At 53.8% G+C, this 27,202-nt stretch overlaps 1 long non-coding RNA gene and 1 pseudogene across 1 annotated transcript; one reads left to right on the top strand and one right to left on the bottom strand.

Moving 5' to 3' along the window:
- Window positions 1-3,692: 3,692 nt before the first annotated feature.
- LOC116438655 lies at window positions 3,693-5,409 on the bottom strand (annotated as a pseudogene).
- A 647-nt stretch (window positions 5,410-6,056) lies between these two features.
- LOC116438672 lies at window positions 6,057-25,467 on the top strand. Its single transcript, XR_004237871.1, has 4 exons — window positions 6,057-6,285; window positions 10,809-10,939; window positions 12,658-12,932; window positions 24,921-25,467. It is a non-coding gene; the product is annotated as an uncharacterized LOC116438672 (long non-coding RNA).
- Window positions 25,468-27,202: the final 1,735 nt, after the last annotated feature.

The raw sequence follows: 27,202 nt of genomic DNA, 5'->3' as shown, positions 1-27,202 counted from the left end.
CATGGACACATAAGAATGGTACTCTTGAGAATTGTAATATCTCAAAACTGGATCTGGAAATAATCGCTGGAAATATTTATCATCTGACAGATTGCACTGATACCCTCTGGGGCTGTCAAATTCCAGCAGTATGGAATCGCCCTCAGACAGGACAATGGGAATGTTTCCAGCCAGTTCAGGGGTGTCTGGGCTGGGAAGGGAGCCCAGGCCTCCCACAGGACCCCTTATAGGTGGATATAAAATATCCTGATTTAACAAGGTCAAGGCCAAAGGATCCCAGGACCAAGGAAAAGTGGGATTGCCCTGGGACAGACACTTGAGCTGTTTGGAATGCTGAGGTCCAGCGGCTCCTGGCTGTGGCCCAGGCTCTGAGGCTGGGCTGTGTTTGTAGAAATGATTCTGCCTTTCTCAGGGACACCTGGGCTGAGCCAACAAACAACGAGCCTTGGAGAGGCACAGAGTGTCAGCAGGACACGGTCAGATCCTCAGGAGCCCCAGGATGGGTGGGAAGTGATGGAATTTGGAGCACACGTTTGCCCCTGGGAGAATCAGGAGCACCATGGACACTGGGGGTATGAACGTTCCGTCCCTCGTGCAAGGAGTCACCACTGGGAACCCGACTGTGGGGAAAGGTTAAAGGGGATGGAACTTGGAAACATCCCAGTGCGGGAACTCCAGCGGGATGGATTTTAGAATCCATCTCTGCTCCGCAAAGATCTGCCTTTAGGAACAGAGCAGCCACACACCATTGGGCTCTGCAGATGGAAACTTTAGTGAATGCAGCTCCTTTGGGGTTTGGTGAACTAAAGGAACAATTGCCAGCCACAGCTAAAATGACCTTACAGAGCAGATTGGCTTTAGCCCTATTGATGTTACATGAATAGAGAATATGTGGATTCTTGAACTGAAACAACACTTGTGAGCACATTCCAAATTTGATGCTGGGTTGGATGATCGGGTAGAGAGGATAAAATCATCCAGCAGGGAATTAAGGGCAGGATTAGAAAGTAACAGGTTGAATAAAATATTTAAAGGACTTGGATTCTATATGCTTGGTTTGCCTCACTTTTGCAAGGTATATTTGGGATCATAGCAATAATTGTGAGTATGACACTTGCTTTGAGCTGTGTAAAGAACATGGTTGTGAAAGCAACTGAGGAACTCGTGGGCTGTGAGTAAAGGAGCAGAGTGAGGCTTACGAAGGCTTGAAGGGAAGTGAAGCTTCCCAACCCTCCAAGGGGGGAAATTTGCCAGATGAAAAACCGTTTGCACCTGGTGGGTTCATACAATGCTTCTTCTCCAAAAGCCACTGGCCATGGAACCGCCCAAGGCTGATTCTGTAGGCAGCAACCAGCCCAGGTGTGCCAACTTCCACCAGTTCACCGGGCAGTCAGGGCTGGCTTTGGGGTCACCGATCACCAGGGACCCCCAAAGAGACCCCCAGGGCAGAAGAACAGATGCTTAAAGGGGAAGGAAAATATGTTAAGGATTTCAGGGAAATGATTATCATATGAATGTTTATTCTGGGACAATCACTGAATATGTATGCAAAATACAGTCTATAAACAGGAACTCTCCAGTACTCACCATGCACGGTATTCTGGAAGAACTATCCCCTTGTGCATCCAGCCAAATAAAGAATGCTGCTTCTAAATGCTACCTTGGTGTTAAGGAGGGGGTTTATATTTTAACTGATTTTTGGTAACTGTGTCAAAAGGGACCCTTGCTTCCATGGGGCTCCACAGTGTCACAATGGCCCCTTGGTTCCATGATGCCTTGAAGTGTCACAATGGTGTCCTGGTTTGACACTGGCCCAACGCCAGGAACCCAAAAGAGTCGCTCGCTCACCACCCCCCTTGCCACAGCTGGGCAGAGGAGGAAAAAGGGAAAAAAAATTAATGAAGGGTTCATGAGTGAGGTGAGGACTGGGTGAAAACACTTCAAGGGTGAAACAGGCTCAATTTAAAGTTGCAAAGTGAATTGATTACTAACAGAATCAGAGTAGGATAATGAGAAGTAAAATAAGCCCTTAAAACACCTTTTCCCCCAGCCCCTCCCTCCTTCCCACTGACAGCGCAGGGAGACAGGGCACGGGGGTTTGGTCAGTTCATCACCGAGACTTCCTTCTGCTGCTCCGGGAGAGGACTCCTTCCCCTGTGAGGCCGTGGGGTCCCTCCCATGGGAGACAGTTCTCCGTGAACTTCTCCAGCATGGGCCCACTGTCACGAGCAGCAGCCACACTGTACCTGCTGCAGCGTGAGCCCCTCCCACGGGCACACAGTCCTCCCAAAACTGCTGCGCCGTGGGTCTGTCTTCCACAGGGTGCAGTCCTCCAAGGCCAGGCTGCTCCAGCCTGGGAGCAGGGCCCTCTCTCCACTGGGTCTTTCACTGGATCACAGCCTCCTCCAGGCATCCACCTGCTCCGGTGTGAGCACCTTCCCCCCAGGCTGTGGATGGATCTCTGCATCCCCCGTGGATGCCCAGGGACTGCTTCCCCATGCTCTTCACCACAGCCTGCAGAGGAATCTCGGCTCTGGCGCCTGGAGCACCTCCTCCCCCACCTTCTCCACTGACCTTGGTGTCTCCATGTTGTTTCCCTCACACATACTCACCTCCTCCTCTTCTCTGACCAGAAGCCAAAACTGTGACTTTGTTTTGATTTTCTTCTTAAATCTGTTATCCCAGAGGCGTTACCAGCCTCTCTCATTGGCCCAGTTTTGGCCAGCAGCATGTCCATCTTCAGAGCCATCGGGGACTGGCACTGCTGGACATGGTGGAAGCTTCCAGCAGCATCTCACAGGAGCCACCTCTGTGGCCCCCTCACCACCAAAAACCAGGCTGTGCCAAACCAGTACAGGAGTCATCGGTGAGAAAAGCTCTGACTGAGTAAAAATTGTTTTGTGCATTTTCTGATTGGTTTAAAAGTGTTGTGGTCTCTGGCACCTGCACATCTCCATGGCAACTGCTCAGTCATCACCGCCGCATGCCCTGATTGGCCAAAGGCTGCTTTGGGGTGGGGGCTGGGAGCCTCTGACAAATGTGGGACCCCCACAAGCTGCTTATAACCACCAAAACTGATAGTTATAACCCTCCCTCAGACACCGGTGGAACCGTGGGGTCACCCCAACCCCCAAAATGAGGCACGGGGCCCACAAGCCATTTATATCCCTGCCCCAGGTTGGGGGAAAGCAGCAGGATCCTCCCCAAAATGGTGTCTCCTCACAGTCACAGAATGAGGAAGGGGTGTCACCTCAGCTTCCTGAAATTAGCAGAAAAACTCCAAAAGGCATTTCTAGCCCCCAAAATTGGCAGAAAGCAGCAGGATCTTCCCTAAAATGGGCTCCCTGTGTCCCTCCCTGTGGTGCCCACTCCAAGTGCCAGAGCCACGTGTCCTCCCTTGTCTCCCTGTATCCCCTCCTCAGGATCAGGGGGTACCCAAAAAACCCCTCAGGAACAGGGGATAACCCAAATGCCCTCAGATGTGGGGGATACCCAGAAAGGAGATTCCCCCCAGCCTCATCATCCCCAGCCTTCACCTCTTCATTCCAAACCCCTGCCCCCCTCCCATTGCCCACCCCTCCACAACGTACCTCCCACTCCGTCCAGACCCTCTGAATGCCCATCCAGCCCCTCCTGGGGATTTTGAGGGGGCTGTAGGGTCAAGTACTTTTGGAATGTGACTGAGCCATTTGGAGTGGGAACTGAACATTTTTCACTGGGATTCAGGGGTTTTGAGGTGACAGATCAGGGCCTCTCATCTTCTGGAGTACAAAGTGATGGAGAAAACTCTTCCATCTCCCCTCAGAACCCCCAAATCCTCCCAAACATCATCATCCCTGGTGCCTATGGGGATCCAGAAGGATATGGAGAAGACAACCAGCCAGGTGTCTTCCCAACATGGATACAGGGAATGTGGGTCCTTCAGTGGGGGATGAAGTTGGAGCAGTGCACGAAGCTCTTCTGCAGTCAGGGCATTCGCAGGGCTTCACTTACCGGTGCCTCTGTTGGTGTCTGGTCAAGGCTGAGCTCTGTGTGAAGCTCTTGCCACACTCAGGACACTTGTAGAGCCTCTTCCCAGTGTGGATGTGCCGGTGCCTGATGAGGTGGGAGTTGCGGTTGAAGCCCTTCCCGCAGTCAGGGCAGCGGAAGGGCCTCTCATCTGTGTGAATCCGCTGGTGCTTGAGGAGCTCGGAGGTGGTCTGAAACCTCTTCCCACACTCGGGACACTTGTAGGGCCTCTCCCCGGTGTGGCTTCTCTGGTGGATGATCAGCTCAGAGCTCTGTCCGAAGCCCTTCCCACATTCCCCACACTCGTAGGGCCATTCCCCAGTGTGGATCATCTGGTGGAGGATCAGGTGGGAGCTGTCTCTGAAGCTCTTCCCACATTCCCCACACTCGTAGGGCCTCTCCCCGGTGTGGATCATCTGGTGGCGGATCAGGTTGGAATTGTGCCTGAAGCCCTTCCCACACTCCCCACACTCATAGGGCCATTCCCCAGTGTGGATTATATGGTGGCGGATCAGGTTGGAGCTCTGGCTGAAGCTCTTCCCACATTCCCCACACTCATAGGGCTGTTCCCCAGTGTGGATCATCTGGTGGCGGATCAGGTGAGATCTCCAGCTGAAGCTCTTCCCACATTCCAAGCACTTGTGCGGCTTCTCCCCAGTTTGATGCTGCTCATGGACCACCAGGTTTGAGCTCTGGCTGGATCTCCGGCCGCCATCCCGGCACAGGGTGGGTCTTTCCTCCTCACAGCTCCCTGGGCTGCGTTTGCAGCCCCTCCTCCTGTGGGATCTCCGGTGGTTTTCCTCCCAGCTGGATTCCTGCGCTGTGGAGCCGCTCAAAACGGCCTCTTCCACCAGGTTCTGCCGCGGGGATTTGTCCTCCCTGGGCTCTGTCCTCAGCTCCTTGTCTGGGGGAGGAAGGACAAGGAGAGGATGGCATTTGCCTGTGTGCCACACGGAAGGGGAAGGAGATCCCCCCAGTCCGTGCCCGGCAGGACGGCGTCGGCAGCGGGGTTGTCCTGCAGCCGGGGGCGATGCTGGGCTGGGAGATGGAGCAGGAGAGAGGGGGAAACGGGCAGGGACTTCCTCCTCACCTGCCTGGCGGTCCCATGGGATCTTCCTCTTCCTCACAGCCTCCTCCTCCATCTGGCCAAGGGTTGGGAATGGGAAATCCTGGTTTGGGGAAAAACACGGGATGAGCATGTTAAGTTTGAATGTCCCCCTGCCCAAGTCCATCTCTACAAGTCACGGGCATCTGGGGTCCAGAAAAACCTCCCAAACACCAAGATTCAGCCCTGAAAAAGCCTCACAGGAGTTCCCTCTCTCTAGTCTCCCCACTCTGATGTTCAGGGGATCCCCCCTGTCCCAGCTGCCAGGGGTCACACTTGTCTTGGGGGTCCCCCATCTACTTGGTCCCTGCCCTCCCCAGGCTGCTGGGAGTCCAGGAATCCAAAAAGCTCCACCGTGGGCTCCCCACTTAGGGATGCTGCGGGTTATGGGGTCCATGGGATCCTTCTCCCCTTATTCTCTGCTTCAGGGTGCAGGGGGTCCAAGGAGTCCCCCCTCCCCCTCTCCAGGCTGTTGAGGGTCCCGCGAATGGCGGCGCTCCCCCCTCTCTGGGCTCCCCACTTTGGGGTCCTGGGGGTCACAGGGGTTCGCTCCTCCAGACTGTCGGGGCTCCCCTGGTCCCGGTACTGCCCCTCTCTGCTCTCCCATCTCTGGGGGTCCCCAGGTTGCCCGCTCCGGCTCTCCCAGGAGGTCCCGCAGCCCCCTGGCTCCGGGCTGGAGGTGGCCGTGCCTGACCCGGGGCAGAACCAACCCCCACTGCACGGAGGACCCCACATCCCCCTGCCCGCTGCCAGGGCTCTGCTGGCACCACCACCAGGACCCCCCAAAAACACGTCCTGGGGACCCCCCAATGTCCCTGCAAGGGGCATTTTGTGCTCAGCTTTGGAGTTCTTCATTCTCCAAACATCCCCCCCCCCCAAAAAAACCCAACCCAGGGAACCCCCAGGATATCTGGGCTGAGCTCCCCCTCCCCGGGAACCTGCGGGATGGGGGGGTGATGCTCCCACAGGTCGGGGGCTGCAAATTCTGAGAGCGCTAAACTTCATTCTTCCTTCTCCTTTTCTTGATCCTCCCTTGTCCCTGCTCTTCTTCCTCCTCCTGCTCCTCCTCTGCCATCCCTCCTTCTCTTTCCCCCAGGACCAGCGACACACTGGGTCCCCCGTTGCCGAGCCCCTCGCAGCCCGCGGGAGCAGCGGGGATGGAGCCGGGACAGGTCGGGATGGGCAGCGCGGGGCTCTCGGCTGCTCCCACCCGCTGGGGGCGGGGCAACCCGGCCCGGGGAAAGGAGAGGGAAACTGGGAACATTGGGGGCTGCACATCCAAACTGGGCCTTGCTGGGGACCCTGGGTGGGGACTTGCAGCCCTTGGGGCTCCTCTCGGAGCCTGGAGAGCCGGGAGGCGGAACGCAGAGAGGGCTGGGGGATCCCAGGAGTGGCATCACTGGCAGTGACCGCTTTGTACTGGAGTAACTGGAACCTTACTGGGGAAACTGGATGGGACTGGGAATGACTACAAGCATGCTGAGGCCAACTGGGATATAATGGGATCGTCTGGAACCATACGGGGATTGTCTGGAACCACAATGGGAACAACCAGGGCTATGCTGGGGAGAAATGGACCATGCTGGGGGCTACTGGGAGCAAGTGGGAGTGACTGGGTCTGAACTGGGGGCAACTGGGCACGACTGGGACAATGCTGGGAGGGACTGGGATCATATGGGGAGTGACTGGGACTATACTAGGGGCAACTGGGTTCAACTGGAACCACACTGGAGGATCATGGGAGCAGCTGTGCCCATGCCGCAGTCATACTGGGATCCTACTGGAACTGGCTGGGATCATACTGGCAGTGACTGGAATAGTACTGGGGGTATCTGAGAGTGACTGCAATCATACTGGAATCAGACTGGGAGTGACCGGAAAGGTGCTGGCCGTGACTGGAACCATACTGGAGGTGACTGGGAGCAACAGAGACCATGCTGGGAACAACTGGGCCCACACTGGCAGTGAGAGGGAGTCACTCTGGGCATGACTAAAATAATACTGGGAGTATCTGGGAGTGACTGGTGTCATACTGGGGGTGACTGTAACCATACTGGAGGGGGACTGAGTGCAACTGGGATCATACTGGGGGTCACTGGGTGCAACTGGGATCATACTGGAAGTGGCGGGAAGTGTCTGGGATCATACTGGCATTGAGAGGGAGCAGTTGGGATCATGTTTGGGGCAACTGGGATCATACTGGGAAAGACTGGAACCAGACTGACAGTGACTACAGGTCCTATTGGGATCATGCTGGGAGCCACTGGAATTACAGCACGTGTGAACAGATCCTGACTGGGGCTTATTGGGAGCTACTGGGCCCATGTTGGGAGGAAAATGTGGACACATTGGGAGCAGCTGGGATCAGCTGGAAGGTACTGGAACCATGCTGAGGGGACTGAGACCACAACTGGAGCAACTGGATTCATACTGGGAGCAACTGGGACAACACTTTGGGAAACTGCCAGAAACTGGGATCATGCTGGACACAACTGGGAGTAACTGGGAAAGACTGGGATCATTCCGAGGTAACTGGAACCTTACTGGAGCAACTGGGAGTGCCTGGGAATGACTACAAGCATGCTGAGGCCAACTGGGATATACTGGGAGTGTCTGTAACCATACTGGGGCTTACTGGAAACACACTGGGAACAGCTGGGACCATGCTGGGGACAACTGGGACTATGCTGGAGGCACCTGGGAGCAACTGGATCTATGCTGGGGGCAACTGGGCGTGACTGGGACTATTCTAGGGGCAACTGGGATCATACTGGGAGGAACCAGGAACACCTGGAACTATGCTGGAGGCAAGTGGGATCATACTGGAATTATGGTGGGAGCAGCTGGGTGAGACTGGGATCATACTGAGCATGACTGGAATCATCCTGGGATTGACTGGGAATGGCTGTGAGCAACTGGAATCATGCTGAAAGCAACTGGGAAGAAGTAGGAAGGACTGGGAGCATGCTGGGGGTGACTGGGATATACTGGGAGAGACTGGGAGTCATGGGGATCATAGAGGAGGCTACTGGGCTCATCCTGGCACAGACAGGCAACAACTGGGAGCACACTGGGGGCCACTGGCATCATACTGGAAGTGACTGGGATCATACTGGGATTATAGTGGGTGTCAATGGACCCTGACTGGGTGTTACTGGGAGCTACCAGGCCCATACTGAGAGCCTATGGGGGATACACTGAGATCAGACTGGGAGCAACTGGGAATGATAGGATGCATGCTGGTGACAACTGGGATGTACTGGCAGTGACTGGGATAATACTGGGAGCAGCTGAACCATGCTGAGGTAACTGGGAGTGCCTGGGAATGACCACGAGAATGTTCAGGGCAACTGGGATATACTGGGAGTGTCTGAGACCATGCGGGTGGTGACTGGGACCACACTGGGAGCAACTGGGAATGTGCTGGGGGGAACTGGGACCACACTGGGGCCACACTGGGGGCAAGCGTGAGTGACTGGGGCCCTGCTGGGAGAGACTGGCATCATACTGGCAGTGACTGGGACTACGCTAAGGGCAAATAGGGAACTGGGAACACACTGGACAAAAGTGGGATGAACTGGGAGCAACTGGGACCATGCTGGGGGCAAATTGCATCATAATAGGGAATGACTGGGAGTGACTGGGTTCATACTGGGAGCAACAGAGATCCTACAGGGAGTGAGGGGAAGTGACCGGGATCATACCGGGACTGACTGCGCTCATACTGGGACTGATGAGGAAACTGGAACCACTCGGAGGAGGAACTGGGCTCATACTGGGAGCAGCCATTTCCCGGCCCCAGGACCCCCGAGCCCCTTTCCAACCCCGGGACCCCCGAGCCCCTTTCCCGGCCGTGCCGCCCCTGCAGCCCCCAGACCCCCCCGCCGGGGTCCCGCCAATCCCAGGGGTCCCCCCTCTCGGGCTCCCCGCTTTGGGCTCCTGGGGCTCTCCTCTCTCCGGGGTCCCGCTTAGGGAAGCCGGGGCTCCCGGGGCTCCCCAAAACCGGTGTCCCCCCGCCCCCGCGCGCTCCCCACGGGGCCCCGGCAGAGCTCGGAGGGCCCGGCCCGGGAAGCCCAACCCCCACCGCGGGGGGACCCGCATCCCCCCGCCCCCGCCGGGGCTCTGCCGCCACCGCCACCGGCACCCCCAAAAACACCTCCCGGGACCCCACGATGTCCCCCCGAGGGCATCTGCGGCTCGCCTTTGGAGTCCCGCAAGCTCCAAACATCCCCCCAAAAAACCCCAAACCCAGGGACCCCCCGGGACATTTGGGGCGAGCTCCCCCTCCCCGGGCACCTGCGGGACGGGGGGCGATGGTCCCGGGGGGCTGCGAGTTCAGGGAGCGCTGGAGCCGAGCGCTTCCTCCTCTGCTCCAGCTTCCCGCTGCCGCTCCGCCTCTTCCTCCCTCCTCCTCCTCCTCCTCCTCCCGCCTCTCCCCAATCCCACCTCCGCCTCCTCCTCCTCCCCTTCCCCCTCCCCCGTTGCCGAGCCCCTCGCAGCCCGCGGGAGCAGCGGGGATGGAGCCGGGACAGGTCGGGATGGGCAGCGCGGGGCTCTCGGCTGCTCCCACCCGCTGGGGGCGGGGCAACCCGGCCCGGGGAAAGGAGAGGGAAACTGGGAACATTGGGGGCTGCACATCCAAACTGGGCCTTGCTGGGGACCCTGGGTGGGGACTTGCAGCCCTTGGGGCTCCTCTCGGAGCCTGGAGAGCCGGGAGGGGGAACGCAGAGAGGGCTGGGGGATCCCAGGAGTGGCATCACTGGCAGTGACTGCTTTGTACTGGGATCGTACTGAGATCATACTGGCAGTGACTGGGCTGTACTGGGATCGTACTGACATCATACTGGGAGCAGGTGGGCCCATTCCGGGGGAGTCTGCAATCACACTGAGGGAGACTGGAATCATACTGGGATCATACTGGGACACCTGCGGGGGACAATTGAGACCATGCTGGGAGCAAATGGGATACAGTGGGAGTGACTGGAATCATGCTGAGGGTGACTGGGAGCAGCTGGGAGCAACTGGGATCATGCTAGGAGCAACTGGGAGTGACTGGGTGCATGCTGGGGGTGATTGGAAGCAACTGGGCTTCTACTGTGATGAACTGGGATGATGCTGGAGGTGACTGGGATCAGACTGGCAGTGAGTGCAACTACACTGAGGCTGACTGGGAGGGGTTGTGAGCAAATGGGATCATGCTGGAAGTTACTGGGAGGAATTTGGAGTGACTGGGAGTGACTGGAAAAAAAGTGAGGGTGAAAGAGAGCCACTGGAATCTGTGGGGTGCAACTGGTTCATACTGGCAGTGACTGGGAGCACACTGGGGTCATATTTGGATCCTATTGGGAGTGACTGGACTAATACTGGGAGTATCTGAGAGTGACTGGGAAACACAGCATGCATATCATCCCCCATATGGGGGTGACTGGGAGCAACTGGGAGCATATGGCATCATACTGGGACTGACTGGGTTGATCTAGGAAGCAACTGGAACCATGGTGGAGGCAACTGGGAGCATATTGCATCATACTGGGACTGACTGGGTTGATCTAAGAAGCAACTGGAACCATGCTGGAGGCAACTGGGCCCATACTGGGAGTGATTGGAAATAACTGGGATGAAACTGGGACCATACTGGGAGTGCTGGCATGTGACTGGGATCATACTGGAGGTGACTGGGATCATTTTGAAATAGAGCAACTGGGATCACACTTTTGGCTACTGGGAGCAACTGAGAGCAACTGGGATCATGCTGCAAGCAAACTGGAGTAACTGGGAAGGACTGGATGCATGCTGGAGGCAACTGGGATATACTGGGTGTGACTGGTATGATACTGGGATAATAAACACCTTACTGGGGCCACTGGGAGCATCTGGGAATGGCTGCAAACATGCTGAGATATACTGGGAATGTGTGTAACCATACTGGGGGTGGCTGGGAACACACTGGGAGCGACTGGGATTAACTGGGATTTACAGAGCCTTCCCTGGGACAGCTGGAAGTGATCCCCCCGTTCTCCTGCCCTCCCTCGGGCACTGCCGCATCTCCCAACCTGCACCGCCGGGATCTGCCCGGAGCAGCGCGATGGCTCCAGTGCTGGGGCTGGGGGCTCCTGGGGCGGCGAGGGGGGACTGGGACCTTGGCACCCCCTGGGACTCCTCTGAGCTGCCATTCCCGGGAATGGGACCCCCATAACCCCCATTCCCGGGAATGGGACCCCCCTTAACTGCCTTATCCTCCATAGGGACCACCCTGAATCCCCTATTGCCGGACATCAGGACCCCCGTGCTCCCCTTTTTACGGCCATCCCATGTCTCCCACCATCCCAAACTCCCGTGTTCTTGGTGCTGGGACACCGTGGAGCTCCTTGGACCCCCATTCCTGCCTTTCCCAGCCACCAGCCCCACCTTTCTGCAAAACCGGAGACCGCCTGAACTCCCCTTCCCGGACATGCCGGGTGTCCCCACCCTGTCACCCCCCTTTTCTGGGAAACTGCGGACTCCCCTTTCCTGGGCACAGGGACCCCCTGGAACTCCCTTGTCCCTCTCCCAGTCCCTGCACTCCCCTTTCCTTGACCCTGAGACTGCCCTGGACCCCCATGCCTGAGAACCAGGATGCCCTTTTACCCATTTCCCTGGCGCTGGGACCTCCCTGCGCCCCCTTATCCAGCACCAACACAACCTTTTCCTGGACACCCCACCTCTCCCAGGCCCTAGACTCACCCTTTTCCCTGACCCTGGGACCCCTGGGCCCCCATTCCTGCATTTCCCAGTCCCCAGACCCTCCTTCCCTCACACTGAGGGCCCCTGGCATCCCCTTTCCTGGGCACAGAATTCCCTGGACACCCCATCCCACCTCTCCCAGTCCCTGCATCCCCTTTCCTTGACTCTGAGCACTTGACCCTCTTTCCCAGCTCTCCCAGCTCTTCAAGTCCCTCCTCTCCTTGACCTGTGGACCCCCCTGGATCCCCAAACTCCCACCCCCCCAGATCTCTGTGTCCCCCCAGTTCTCCACTCCCTGCAGTACCTGGAAGTGGCGCTGTCAGAGCCCGGCCCGGGGGTCCCCCAGTCCCTGATCACGGGAACGTGGATGGGACCCCCTCCGAGCGCTGCCACAGCGAGCGGGGCCGGATGGAGCTGCAGGCACGGGGATGGGAGGGGGAGCCGAGCAAGGATATTGGGATAGCCAGACCCGGGATACTGGGATAGCCAGACCCGGGATACTGGGATAGCCAGACCCAGGATACTGGGATAGCCAGACCCAGGATATTGGGATAGCCAGACCCGGCTCAAGGAGAGGAACTGGCACGTGGCTGACAGTGACCTGGAGACGGGGCCAGTACAACATGAGCGGGGGGAGCTGGGGGCTGGGCTGGGATCTGTGGGAATGGACTGGATCTCTAGGGATGGGATCTGTGGGAGTGGGATGGGATCTGTGGGAGTGGGATGGGATCTGTGTGCTTGGCATAGGAATCCAGGGAGCTGCAAGGGGCTCCGTGGGGCTGGGACACGACTCCATGGGTCCGTTCTCTCCTCGTTCCCAGGTCTCCCCACGGTGCAGGTGGTTTCCAGCTGTGACCTCCTGTCCCACGGAGCATCCATGGATCCCACTGGCACGGCTACGATGGGTGGGATTTCATCTCCTTCCAGCTGGGATCCAGGAGCTTTGCAGTGTCTGATGGTGCCACCTGGATCCCCCAGAGGTGCTGGGAATCCAAAGGGATCCTGCCAGAGCAGATGAAGCATTACCTGGGACACACCTGTGTGGAAGAGCTCCCAAAATACATCGGATGTGGTCGGGATGCTCTGGAGCACAAAGGTGGGTGTGGGGGGGAATTCCTATGGGAATGTGGGATTCAGGAAGGGTGGACCTGGGAATGCAGGAATTCCCATGGAATTTCCATGGATGGATCTCACTCTCATCCCAGTCAGGTGAGAATTCCATGGACGGATCTCCCCCCCAGCCCACTGCCATGGGAATTCCATGGGGAAATGACTGGAATTTATGTCCAATCAAATCCCTGCTGCAATTCAATGGGACATAAATCCCAATCCTTTCCCCAGGCCGGGGAGTGCCCTCTCCCTGCCCCGAGGCGAGCTCGGGCCTTTCCTTTGGTGTTCTCTGCCCTGCCCGGGGCAGGAGGGCACTGACAGAGCGGCTTTGGTGGCACCGGGCACCGCCCGGGCTCCGGCCACTGCAGGTGGCTCCGCGGGAATGTCCAACACCAAAGCTTAAAGTGAACAACAGCTCCTGGAGGGGATTCTGCCCCCTCTGCCTGTCCTGGGAGCCCAAGGGCAACACCCCGGGCACAACAGCCCAGAGTGCTGGAGCACAGTGTCCCTGGGCCAGGCCGTGTTCCCGGGCTGTCCCGTGTCCCTTGGCTGTTCCCTGTCCCTCGGCTGTCCCGTGTCCCTCGGCTCCCTGGGGCCGGGGGTGGCAAGCAGGACCCAGGGCAGCCCTGGGGTGGAACAACCCTGAACCCCAGCTGGGCCAGTTCCCCCAGTTCCACCCAGGGGGCCCAGGTCACTCCCAGCATGGGCCCTGTGGCTCCCAGTCACCCCAGTATGGTCCCAGCTCACTCCCCAGTATGATCCCAGTCATTTTCAGTTACACTCAGTATGATCCCAGTATGACCCTGGTCACTCCCACTATGATCCCTGCATGGTCCCAGGTGTTCCCATTCACCCTTAGTATAGTTCTAGGCACTCCCAGTAAAGTCCCAGTTTCTCCCAGAATGATCCCAGTCATTCCCACTGTGGCTCCAGTCCTCCCCAGTATGATTCCAGTATGAACCCAGTCACCCTCAGTATGATGCCATTTGCTCCCAGCATAGTCCCAGTAACTCCCAGTATGATCCCAGTCACTCCCAGTAGCTTCCAGCATGATTCCAGTCACTCCCTATATATCGCAGTTGCCTTCAGGATGCTCCTAGTCACTTTCAGTATGATCCCAGTATGACCCCAGTCACCCTCAGTGTGGACCCAGTTCCTCCCAGTCTGATCCCAGTTGCTCCCAGTTGCCCCTAGCACAGAGCCAGTCATTCCGTGTACGATCCCAGTATGTGTCCGGTAGGATCCCAGTCTCCCTCAGCATGGTCCCAGTCTATTCCAGTTGCCCCCAGTGTAGACCTAGTCACTCTCAGTCGCTCTCAGTGTGTTCCCAGTCATCCCCAGTGTGGTTACAGACACTCCCAGTATAGCCCAGTTGCCCTCAGCTTGCTCATAGTCATTCCCAGTCACAGCCACCAGTAAGCTCCCGTAAGGTTCCAGGCTGCAGTCCTCCAAGGCCAGGCTGCTCCAGCCTGGGCGCAGGGCCCTCTGTGAGGAGCCAATTCAGTTTGAGTTCAGCCATTTTAGGTTGCCTCAACTCTGGCTGTCAGGGTTTTCAGAGGCATGCGGGGGCAGGGAGCGTACACCTGCCACTTGCAGGAGGCAGCCACGAGTGGGGGAAGCCTCATCTCTGGGGAGCCTTGGCCTGGCAACACCCCACACGAGGAAGGCAGTAGGAGACACTGTGGAGGGGCTTCTCCAGTCAGGTCGCGGAGAGGTCTCCACCAATGGACGGCCCAGGAAAGTTGGACTGGGCCAATGGTTCCCTGTCCTCAGGCAGCCTTTGGGAGGGGCCGGGGGAGTATAAAACCCAACCGCGTCAGGGCTCACTGCTGCTTGCTCGGGAGGCCTCGCTACTGCCCGCTGCCTGTGTGAAAAACAATGAGCCAATTCAAAAGTTGAAAGGGTTTTATTAACAAAAATTTAATAATTGACAACTACAGACCCCAAGCGGCAAGCCGCCTGCCGACTGTAGGTTTCTGGGTGGGTTCGGTCTGGACGGAGACGGATGGAGAGATCTCTATAGGCAGGTCTTGGGACACAGTCGGTTTATTGTAAAGGCGTGGGTATAGGGGCACTGCTCAGAGCTGCCTGACTCAGCTCTGAGCAGGCCCAAGAGAGTAAGCAGGTGAGAGAAAGAGAGAGGGTGTAAGAGCAAGAATGGAAGTAAGAGTAGAAGCAAAGCTCCAACCATCAAACAAACTGTCTAGCCAGGACGAGTTATCTGTTGTAATTTGGTTAGCTAGGTCCCTTAGGTTTTGTAACTGTTTGTGAATGGAAACAGAATGATCGGATAAGTTCATACAGCATAATCCTTCAAAATCTTCACAGCCATGTCCATGTGCTAATAAAAGATAATCAATGGCAGCTCTATTTTGTAAAGTGGCATGTCTGACTGCCTCTTCATCGGTTAACAAATCACTGATCATAGTAGAGGTGGCATTTACCTCCTTGCTGAGCCAACATCCCAACTTGTTTAACTGTTTTAGTGCAATTGAGGAACTTAAATGAGGAAGAAAAATGCTCGCAACAATTGATTTTTCAGAGTTTCAAGGATGAAATTCACTATCACAGTCGCTCTCATATTGATGTCCCCAGGAAGATCTAATCTTTCTGTTTTTCTTTTTGATTACTTCTTTGACACTGGGAGCAATAATTGTAAGCTGTCCCAGAGCACAAGGGCCACCATCTGTTTTTGAAGGTATACCTTGCCAGGCTCTGTCTCCACAGATGAGCCAAATTCCTCTAGGGAATCGAATAGGAAGTTTGTTGAAACGATCTGCATGAGGTTCATCATATATAAGAAGCTTAGCTTGGTTGCACCAAGAAGTTACATTGCTATAAGCTGGGTGATATGGGGTAACATTTAAATGAGGACCGTTTTCTCCTAGAAAGTGAAAGAAATAGCAGGTATCCATAGTTAATGAGCCTAGGATTTCTAGCTCTTGAAGGTCAGATTTATCAATTTTAGAATTATCAATATAAGTTTGGTGTTTATGGCTGGTAGTTGGAGAAATGTGATCATCATATGGCCAATATTTATCAAAAGTAACATTATCAAAACCTTCTGGTAGAGGTATTCCAACTAAACAGGTTGAAAAAGGTTTGTCAGGGCTTGTGTCAGATAGACAGATGGTATCGGAGCCTGCAGATTTGGCTAGAGCAACCCAGACATTTGTCTTTGGTTGATTTACGGGTAAAGCTTCACTATAAAAACTAAAACATAAGAATAAAAGCAACATGCACGCACGCAAATGAGAAAACTCCATTATTTTCTTGAGCTGTTTTTGGCAGATCGCTTTCTTCTGGTGATTCTGCGCACTTCAGGTTTGGGTGCTTGCTTCCTGGCTTCCACTTGCAGGGTCACTGGCTGGTGTGGAGGCGTCGGCAGGTTTTGATGTGTGGTATGGCTTCACGTTTTTTGCTGGAACCCACTTGAGCTCTCCACCTGTGGAAACACATGCAAACCCCTTCCCCCATGTTATAAGATTGTATGGTCCTTCTATTTTTCCTGATTCCAGATTCTTGATTAAAACTAGGGGGTGCTCTTTCAGTTTTGCTTTTTTGTTGTTTAAGAAGTGTCTATAGATGGGGGGGTCAGGCTCTTCTGCAGAGCTATTCAAAAAATTATAAACATACAAAGCCTTATTCAACCTCCTTTGAGGTGTATCCTGGGCTTCTTCCCCTTTCTGTTGATCTAAAATGCGTTTTAGAGTTTGATGTGTTCTTTCTATTATTCCTTGACTTGTGGGGGAGTAGGGAATGCCAAATGTATGGCGGACACCCCAGTCATTTAAGAATGCAGCCAATTCTTGTGAAACATACGAAGGACCGTTATCAGTTTTAATTTCTTGTGGGATACCCAAATAGGAAAAAGCTTGTGAAAAATGATGGCAAACATGCTTAGCTGTCTCTCCTGTATGCACAGAAGCGAAGACTGCATTTGAGAATGTATCGACAGAGACATGGATATTTTTAAGTTTTCCAAAAGAGGGGTACTTAGTGACATCTGTTTGCCATTTCTGTAAGCTCTCCAACCCCCGTGGGTTGGTGGCTCCTGAGGAGGGGATAGGTTGAACAAGCTGGCAGTTTGGGCATGCTCGTACAATATTTTGAGCTTGCTCTAGGGTAATGTGAAAATCTCGTTTGATTGCCTGTCCATTTTGGTGAAAGAACGCATGACTTAATTTGGCTTGTTCAATAGTGTTAGGCAACGTAGTTGTAGCAAACACCGAGGTAGGATTTTCGATGTCTGCTGCAACTTCTCCATCAGATGCTGCTGATGCCAATGCATCAGCTCGTGCGTTTCCTTCTGCCATAAATCCTGGAAGACCAGAATGAGCTCTAATGTGGCAAACGAAATAAGGGTTAGTTCTGTGTGATAAAATTTGGTAGAGACAGGTGAGCCAAAGACATAATTTGTCGTTGTTCACATCCTTTAAAACTGATCCTTCAATCCTCTTAATAATACCAGCAACATATGCTGAGTCAGTGATTAGGTTGAAAGGTTCTGGAAAGAGCTGAAAAGCTCTTACAACAGCCGCCAATTCAACAATTTGAGGAGAACCTTCAACTTTTTGAACATCTTGCTCCCAGACTTGAGTATCTTTATTTTGCCATATGACCACAGAATTGTGTGTCCGCCCTGACCCATCAGTGAAGATAGTGACCGCATCTAGAGGCTCTTCACTGATTAGGGGTTTTTCTTTGTAGCACAATTTAGCTTTGATTAATCCGTGTGCTGGGTAATGAATAGAGCAAACGCCTGGAAAATCGAGCAAGGCATACATCAAGTCTTCTGATTTTTGCATTGCCCAATCGAAATAAGATTTAATCATGGGCAAATAAATAATTGCAAATTCGCAACCTGCTATTGAAAGAAGCCTTGCTCTGCCTTTGATGATGATTTGAGACATCATTTCTAAAGGTGTGAGGATTGTCTTTGGCGACCTGTAAGGGAGAAAAAACCCATTCAATTATCAACAGCGGTTCTATTTGAGAGGCATCCCATTGAAAAATGAGGCCGTATAGTCTCAACTTTTCTCCTAAAACTGCAAGGAAAAAGGGTTTGTTAGGAATACAGCGATGTGCCTGCCTGTTTTGTAGAGCATTAGTAATTTTTTCCAGGGCCTTGCAGGCTTCAGGAGTGAGAGATTTAGGGGATCTAATGTCACTGTCTCCTCTCAATAAATTGAAGAGTGGAGCAAGTTCATCATTAGTGATTCCTAGCACAGGCCTGACCCAATTGATTTCTCCTAAGAGCCGATGCAAGTCCTGCAAGGTACGAACATCAGTTCGAATTTGTATTTTTTGAGGTGTAATAGACTGTTCTGTTAGTTTCCATCCTAGATATTTCCAGGGAGCAGTCTCTTGTATTTTTGATTCAGAGATCACCAGCCCAGCCTTTCTGATTTCAGCAACAACACTGTTACGAGTTTCTTCCATTTGTTTTTGTGTTGACGCTGCGATGAGCAAATCATCCATGTAGTGGAGAATAACTGATTGAGGGAATTGCTCACGGACTGGGGACAAAGTACGGGCTACAAAATGTTGGCAAATAGTCGGTGAGTTCTTCATGCCTTGAGGCAAGACTAGCCAATGATACCTTTGAAGCGGCTCTTGCAGGTTTGTACTTGGAACGGAAAAGGCAAAACGAGGAGCATCGTCTGGATGCAGTGGGATGTTGAAGAAACAGTCTTTTAGATCGATAATTACAAGCGGCCAATTTCTTGGGATCATGGAAAGGTTGGGCAGGCCAGGTTGGAGAGGGCCCATGTCTTCAATTACTGCATTGATTTTTCTGAGATCATGTAGCAATCGCCACGTGTCAGAAGTTTTCTTATGGATTACAAACACAGGTGAGTTCCAGGGACTGTTAGTAGGTTTAATGTGGCCTTTTTGCAGTTGTTCAGCCACTAGTTTTTTGAGGGCACTCAGCTTATGATCTGGCAGGGACCACTGGTCGACCCAGAGAGGGGTGTCAGTTTTCCAGGTCAGTTTTAAAGTACTGAGTGCTTTAGTGACCCCTATGAAAAATCCAGTTCAATTTTGGCTCCCCATTCAGAGAGCAAATCTCTTCCCCACACTGTGATGGGTTTTTGCACTACATAGGGACGGATCAATGCCTTTTTCCCTTGTGGTCCTGTAATACTGATGACAGATTCGCTCCGCAGGCATGGAGTGACACCTCCAACGCCTGTGAGAGCGCCTGGGGGGGTTATTAATTTCCAATCTGTCGGCCAATGATAATAAGAGATAACAGAAACATCTACCCCCGTATCAATCATCCCCTTGATGTTAACTTGAATCCCACCATTTGACAATTCACAAGTTAGCACTGGTCGTTGTTGACTTATGTGTTGAACCCATAGAACCTCAGGACTTTCAGGAGCAACTGAGAAACGGCGCGGTGGTATTTGTTCCGCAGTTCCCATGGGCAGTGCTATGGCAATGGCTATAGGGGTTCTAGGTGGGATATACAATGGGGGATGGCAGGCATTTGCTAGCACTAGCAGTTCTTCATTGCAGCTAGCAGATATTACGCAAGGCAAAACTAGCAGTCCCAGGATGTTATTTCTCTCTTTACCAACAACCAAAAAGTCTTGTCTAGTTTGTGAAGCACCTGTAATTCTTGTTGAAATATAGTCATAACCATTATCCTTTAAAAAGGCTGTTGGCTTGGAGGTTGCCAAGGTGCACTGGGACCCTGGGGGTAGCAGGCCTGGGTCATTACTTGGGATTGCGCTGATGGTGAAGCGAAGTGGTTCTGAGTCGGGGTATTCATAAATTTTACCTTGGGTGTTTGGGGTGCCACTACTTGTTTCGTCACGCGATGGCATTGCGCGCTCGTATTGGAGTTTTTTGGACTGTGTTTTCCACTTGTATCTTGTCTGGATCGACACTGCCAGGCAAAATGCTTTCCCTTCTTGCAGATAGGGCAGCGATCTGGTGCTTGTGCACCCTTTTTGAGTTCTGGGCAGTTCTTCATGATATGGCCGGGTTTTTTACAGAAATAGCAAGGTCCTGAAGTTACAGCAGCTTGCATAACAGTCATGGTGTTGCCTTGTTGCTGGAGGTTTAGATGCAAGGCAGCCAGGATTTCAGTAAGTTTTTGGTCTCGTGCTTCTGCTTGTGCTGCCTGTGCAGCTGTTTGTACTGTTTGAGCTGTCAGAGCCCTCTCAATTTTTTCTCCTAGAGCTTTTCCAAGTTCATTTGCTTGTATAGTTGCCACCTGCTGTGGACCTCCTATTTTGTTACAGGCATCAATCATCTCAGGCACTGTGGGTCTTTCTTTTCCCAAAGTTTTGATAACTTTTTTACATTCCGCATTGGCATTATTTTCAATAATGTCCCGTATCATTATTGGGCGAGCTATGTCGTCGTTGCATTGCCGTTCTGCTGCTTGGATGACCCGGTCCACAAATGTGGTGAATGGTTCAGACAACTCTTGGCTAATGAGATTATAGGCTTTCTCAAAACTTCCTGCAGGCTGAATTTGCAAGAAGGCTTTGCGAGCCATCTTTTTGATGTCATCTAATGCTGTTTTGGGTAAATTTATTTGATTGTCATTTTGATCATCAGGATGGTCACCAGTCAGCTTAGATATGACAAGGGTACGAAGGTCTGCGTCAGTACTTTGTTTTTAAGTGGCTAGTACCCCTGCAAGCAGTCTCTTCCATTTGAGTTCCCATAGCATATATTGTGAGTCTGTGAGAATTATACTAGCAAGATTTTTACAGTCATTTGGTATAAGTGTATGTCCTTCTAGGGTACTTTTCAGCAGTTGCTTAAAGTATGGAGAGCAGATACCACTGTCCTTTATTGCTTTCCGCAATTCTTTAATCTCATGGTGTGGGATAGCTTGCCATGTTCTGGGACCACCAGCTTGCTGGCTGAATAGTACAGGCATAGCTAAAGGATTTAGATTTTCCTCTTTGCAAATTTGGCGTCTGATTTCATGCCAGTCTGTAAATTGAAAATTATTGAAACATTTTTGGGGGTTGTCTGCTTTTGGGATTAATGCAGGCGAATCTTCAGGGTTTAGTGTCTCTTTCTGAGTTGGGAAGTCTGTCCCAAACACAGGGGGGACACCAGAGCTGTTTGGGTTGGTTCTGGGAAGCGGTGCTGTGGTTGGAGAAGTTCGAGCGGACTGATACCACTGGTCCGGGAGTTGCAGCAATTGCGCATGCGTATGTTGCAACGATTGCGCATGCGCGTGTTGCGTCATCAGGTCCGCGCGGCAGGATGTAATGGCCGCAGCCCGCGTGGCGGATGGTTCAGGCGGAGCGGGAGATGGCAGGACTGCAGAACCAGGGGCTGGGGCTGCGGTCGCGGCGTGCTGCTGCTGGAAGCTTGTAGGCTGGGCTGGGGTGGGTGGTGGCGGAGCGGCGGTGCCGGGAGGCGGAGCTGGAGCAGGGGCAGGCACGGAGGAGACTGCAGACCTCCGTGCAGGCAGCGCGGCACCGGGACCAAGTGGCTCGTGGAGCTGGGGCGCTCCCAGCGCAAGCGGTGGTGTGCCGGGATCGGGGAACGGCACAGAAACGGCGGCAGGGGCGGGAGTAGATACAGGCGTCTGTGCTGCCACGGGGCTGGGCGACCGCTCGGGGCGTGCTGTGTGCGCTTGAACGGCAGGGTGGGGGGGTAGGGTTTCTGCAGTAACAGGGGGTGCCGGAGACAGCAGCGCGGCCGTGGCCGGCGCTCTGGGCACCAGTGTTTCGGGAGCGGCAGGGGACTGTGAAGACGCAGCAGCGGCGGACGCGGATGGAACAATGGCTATCATCGGCGCCGTGTGGGGGGGGGGGACCTGGGGGGCTGGAAGGAGGGTCGCCGCTTGGCTTTGGGGGGGGCCGGTTATGATGGCAGCCATGGCCGTAACCGGCGCGGCTGGGGGAGGGGTAACACCCGTAGGTAGCAGGGGGGTAGGCGCTGGCCGCGCCGGGGTACCGCCGGGGGGCGGGGCCATCATGATGTCAGCAGCGGGGGGTGGGGTAGAAGTGACGGCAGCAGGGGGGGGTGGAGCCGCGGTGACGGAACCGGGGGGGGGGGCACGGGGGGGCAGGGGCAAGGGGCGGGGCCGCGGAGACGCTGGCACTGAGGGCGGGGGCCGCGGGGGCCGCGGGGAGGAACGGGATGGCGGGAGGGGCTGTAGGGTTCGGTGGGGTGGCTGGGGCCGGGGTAACGGGCGCGGGGGCCGCGAGCGCGGGGGGCGGGGCGGCGCGCGTCAGCCGGACCGCGGGTACCGGAGCCACGGGGTCCGGCGGAGGGGCGGGGGCCATGCTCCGCTGCGGGCTCGCGACGGCAAGGGGCGGACTCGCAGCCGGAGCCGGGCCCGGCGGGGTGACTGCTGCCGGCGGCGCCACCGCAGCAAACAGCTCTACCAGCGCTCTGCAAGCTGGGAGCAGCTGTGCGGCGGCCATATCCCGGTAGGAGATATTATTAAAGAGTTTAACTCCAACTGTGTCCCAAAAGTCTCTTGTAAAGACGGCTGAACGGTCAGCATTTGGGAAATTAAGTCGGGTCCATTCTAGAAGATTTTTTAGCTCATGTTTAGGCAACTGACTTGGACCAGAACTTATAAGTAAATGCTTAAGTTGCTTATAGAGATCTCTGTCATGGGCAGAGTGGGTTTGTCCCATTTTTTAGACCAGTATGATACTCACTTAGATGATGTCGCAGGAGCAGCGTCCTTACTCAGATGACTGTCGTGCGGGGCTGGCAGGCACTCCACTCGGCAGTCAGGATGCTGCTTTTCGGTCCTTTCCCAGAGCTCCGGTTTCAGGCGTCGCTTGGCAACGGCTTTCCGTGCTCAGGACCTCATGGGTGGGTCCGCACTGCGAGCTCCAGTGCAGGCGGTGCTCAGCACTACTCGCCTGTGCTCGGGGCGTGCGGCAGATTTCCCTCCGCAGAGCTCCAGTCAGCACTGCTTAGCAGCGTGTCCGTGCTCGAGGGGTGATACGGCAGACCTCCTCTAAGAGCTCCAGGGGGCCGCTGCGCAGCAGTGGCGGCCCGTGCTCGAGGACTGCCAGGCAAGTCCCTCCAAGAGCTCCAGGTAATCCCTGTGCTCGAAGGCTGCCTCAGCAGAATTACAGAGCTCCAGCTATTACGATGCGCAGCATCGGTATGCTGTGCTCATGACAAGTTCTAGGTGGCTATAACTGGTCTTTTAGTTACCATCCATGGAGAAAAGTCCTACAGATGGAGAAAGCTGAACCGGGCGTTCAATCACGTTGTGCGCCAGACTGCAGGTGCTGGGTGTGGGCTCGGCAATCACGGTGGGCGCCAGACTGTAGGTTTCTGGGTGGGTTCGGTCTGGACGGAGACGGATGGAGAGATCTCTATAGGCAGGTCTTGGGACACAGTCGGTTTATTGTAAAGGCGTGGGTATAGGGGCACTGCTCAGAGCTGCCTGACTCAGCTCTGAGCAGGCCCAAGAGAGTAAGCAGGTGAGAGAAAGAGAGAGGGTGTAAGAGCAAGAATGGAAGTAAGAGTAGAAGTGGAAGAGAGGAATAGAGAATGAATAGAAGAGAGAATGGAAGTGAGAATGAATAGAAGTGTCTGAAGTCCTGGTTACAATACAATAAATCATCTTCTGTACTGAATATTCTAATTGTCACTAACCAATCTAATACAAGATACAAATCCTATAGCATTTACATACAGCCTATAAGAGTTCTTATATTACCATAGAGTGTTACATCTTAACTTCTAAAAACTACTCTTTGGACCCCTTCTGCTGAGCTAGTAGGGTCTGCTCTGACCTTTGGACCTGTTTGCAAGCAGAGGGTATTGTTCCATCAAGAGGGGATTATCTTCAGTGGCCATACCATTGTTTTCTAGTTGTTCAGTAACTAAGACCTGGTATTTCAAAAGTGGCTTTCATTTCAATGTTGCCTGTAGTTTTCATATTCCCAAAATCTTTTGTCAGGCAATCATATTTCCAAGGTTTTCCTGTTTCATCCTCCCCAACACCTACAAAACACGGGACGGCAGTACTTGGCGTTTGGCTATGTGGGTTAGCCTAGGGCACAACCCTCCGGGCTTGTGCAAGGCCTGTTCTCCCCTCCCAGTGTCAATCAGGGTATCTGGACACATTTGTCCAGTCAGGGGCCGAGTTGGTTTGGTCCCTCCCTCATGCCTGCCCATAGGGGCCAGCTCATCCCTCTGGAGCATGCCCAGTTGTTGCCTAAAGGAGGGGCCCCAGCCTGAGTGACACATTCTGGTGGTTTTGACTGGCACTTGCACACTTCCCACCCCCAAGAAGATTCCGGAAAGTTATTCCCGTCAGCCATTTTGTTTTACATTAATCATTGACAATTCAACAGTAAAAACATACTGAGCACTAAAGCATCCTAACATACAATCTAACTCTAACCATCACTCTCAACTCCCAGTCATTTTCCAGCCTGAAATCAGAGAACTTTAACAGTATTAAACTTGGTAATTAACTCTTTAACCCCTTGAATCAGTAACTCCAAATACAAAAACCAACATCTCCCTTCACTGTTTATAACATTCTGGCCCGAGCCTGCCTTCTGGCTCTGCTGCCCTCGCACCTGTCCTGCCTTCCTGTGCCCCTGAGCGCTGCCTCGCTGCTTCGCCCTGCCTTCCTCCCTGGGCTGCCTGAATCCTGCCCTGCCGCCCTGATCCAGCCATCACTGCCCCCCCTGCCGCGCCAATCCCGGCACTCACTGCGACCCTGTCCAGGCTCCTGGTCCTCCTGTCCGAGCACCCGCTCACCGCGTGTCCAGGGCTGTTGCCGCGGGAGCCGTGCCTGTCCAGCTGCCCCCCTCCAGGAGCTGCGCGGGCTCGGTCGGACCCGGCCCAGCCACAGGCAGGCAGCGTGCACGGCCCCCCACCTGGGCACCAACAGCACTGCCCTGACTTGCTGCTGCTAACGCCCTCTTTTTCTCTCTGTCCCCTCTCTCCCCTCTCCCCCACTCTTTTTCCATTTTCCTTTCTTCTTTTCTGTCTCTTTTAGCCATCTTCTGCTCAGGCAGCTCCTTTTCCTTCTCCTTTTGTTGTCTATAAACGGTTCTCAGTGACAATATTTGCCTTGTTTGGTTCCATTCCCTTCCCGACCATCCATTTTTAAAAGAACTCCTCACAGTTCCCCACAGTGGAACACGACACCCCCTCTCTCCACTGGGTCTTTCGCTGGATCACAGCCTCCTCCAGGTATCCACCTACTCCGGTGTGAGCACCTCCGCCCTGGGCTGTGGGTTGATTACTGCATCCCCCGTGGATCCCCAGGGGCTGCTTCACCATGCTCATCACCACGGCCTGCAGAGGAATCTCAGCGCCGGAGCCTGGAGGAAATCAGGGGGGATGGGGAGGCAGAGGTTAAATGATTTGCTAAGAAGTTGTTTGTTAGAAGCAATGCATACCGCTTGCCCAACACTTATTGTGCCTACCAAAACAGGATGAGAAGATATGAGACTATTGATAAGGCGAAGGAATCTTGACCAAAGATCCTGTTTTTAACCTAAAACTAACTCAAACCAGTCTTGAAGTTTAGACTTGGGCCAGGGACATAAAGAGCAGGCGCAGGGAAGCAAGGTGAAAAGTTCAGGATGAGGAAGACCCTTTACTTCATCTGAGGAAGACTCTTATTTCAACCCAGAGACCCCTGCCCACGACCACCAGACAACACTGCGCAAGCACAACGCGGATGTAAATGGCTTTTGGGATCACTGTAATATGAGGCGAGGCTAGGCGGGGCTAGGTAATGAATATGTATCGGTGTATTGGGAAACTCAATGAATATGGAACTTGTAACCCGATATATACCAAGCTGAATGCAGCTGTCGGCATGCGTGACTTTAGAGGAATTTTCCCCATGTGTCCCAGCGCTGGAATAAACATACCTACTTTACTACTTATTCCAGTAGTGGAGTCTTCTCCGCTCATCATTTTGGCAAGCCGGCGGGAGGAACTCTGTCCGGCTGCAGGATTGGCTGAGGAGTGAACGTCCGAGGCGTGCCCCAGGGCTTTCCTGGAGGAACTCCGCCCCTCGGCTCGCTCACTGTGGGGCAAACAACCTGCTGGGACTGCGGATAAACAGTATGTTCTGGATTTAGGATGCCTGTAAGTCGTACGCGTGGCCAGGGCTGCTGGTAAGATGCGAGGAGACGTCCCGTGCACAGCGTAGTCCCTGTGTGGGTAAAGGTGAGGCTTGCAAGCAGCCAGCTACGGGAGCTGGGAAAGGCACCCGGCTATGGGAGCCGGCAAGAAGAATCGCCAACTGATACAGCGGCTGCTAGCGATCCTGAGAGCAGATCGGGTGATTCCGCCAGAACTTGTTGATGACTGTATTGGGGAAAATATAAGCAGGACCCTGAAGTTATTACAAGTGAGTGTTATGAATATTTTGGCTACTAGTAGCTGGTTTGAGTGTTGTGTTGCTTATATGTCTTTTGGATATTGGTTGTTATTGGAGTGCTTTTATATTAGCTCGCCTATTTGTTTGTAGATCGGAGATGTGTATGTTGCCGTGTGTTGTTTGAGCATGTTGTATTGAAACATTTGTTTGGAGCGATGCTAGATTATTGATTTTTGTGCTAATAGAATTAGAATTGTTGCTAGGCAAGAGGTTAGAAGAACCCCTCTCCCTCAGTGGTTTGGTCTTGATTCTTGGGAATTTGTAAATCCGATAAAACATTGGATGGAGAGGAGAGGCAAACGAGTTCCTTTAGAGGGAATATACAGAACCTCAGCAGGAAGATTAGTAACTTTAGACTGAGAACAACCAGTGGCAGAGGATTTAGGTTTTGAAAGAATACATGGAATGTGGTGATGCGATACCTTTATTGTATTTTTATATATGTTTTCTGTACCCCGATGGTTCATCCCTACCTTCCCCACTCCTATTCCCAGTTGGTTTGCCCCAGACCCAAGCCGCTCCCCCGGTGCTCCCTACATGGTTGTTCTCCTCCCCTTGTTCTAGCTCTTTCCCTATCAATCACCCAAACCCCTCCTGTTGTTCCCGAAGGTTCAGTGTCCATCACCTGAAACCTCCCAGTTTACCCTTATATGGTCCTCATCAATCCCCCGGGACCCTACCCCTTTGGTTACCTCCCCCTTTGGAAATCCCCTAAACCTTGAGGCCCCATTGGGGCATGTGATCCCTTTCCCTCCTCCCCTTGAGGCTATTGGCCCAGGGAAATGTCTATCCTCGTTCATATCCCTCCCTTAGAGATTTCTATTGGTCCCCTGTTAAGCCATCCCCATTGTAACACCTCCCTTTATAAGATGTTCCCCGGA

This window comes from Corvus moneduloides, unplaced genomic scaffold, assembly GCF_009650955.1.
Source record: "Corvus moneduloides isolate bCorMon1 unplaced genomic scaffold, bCorMon1.pri SUPER_scaffold_79_arrow_ctg1, whole genome shotgun sequence".
NCBI lineage: Eukaryota > Metazoa > Chordata > Aves > Passeriformes > Corvidae > Corvus > Corvus moneduloides.
Note: the sequence above shows the minus strand (reverse complement) of the source record. Positions and strands in the feature narration are given on the sequence as shown.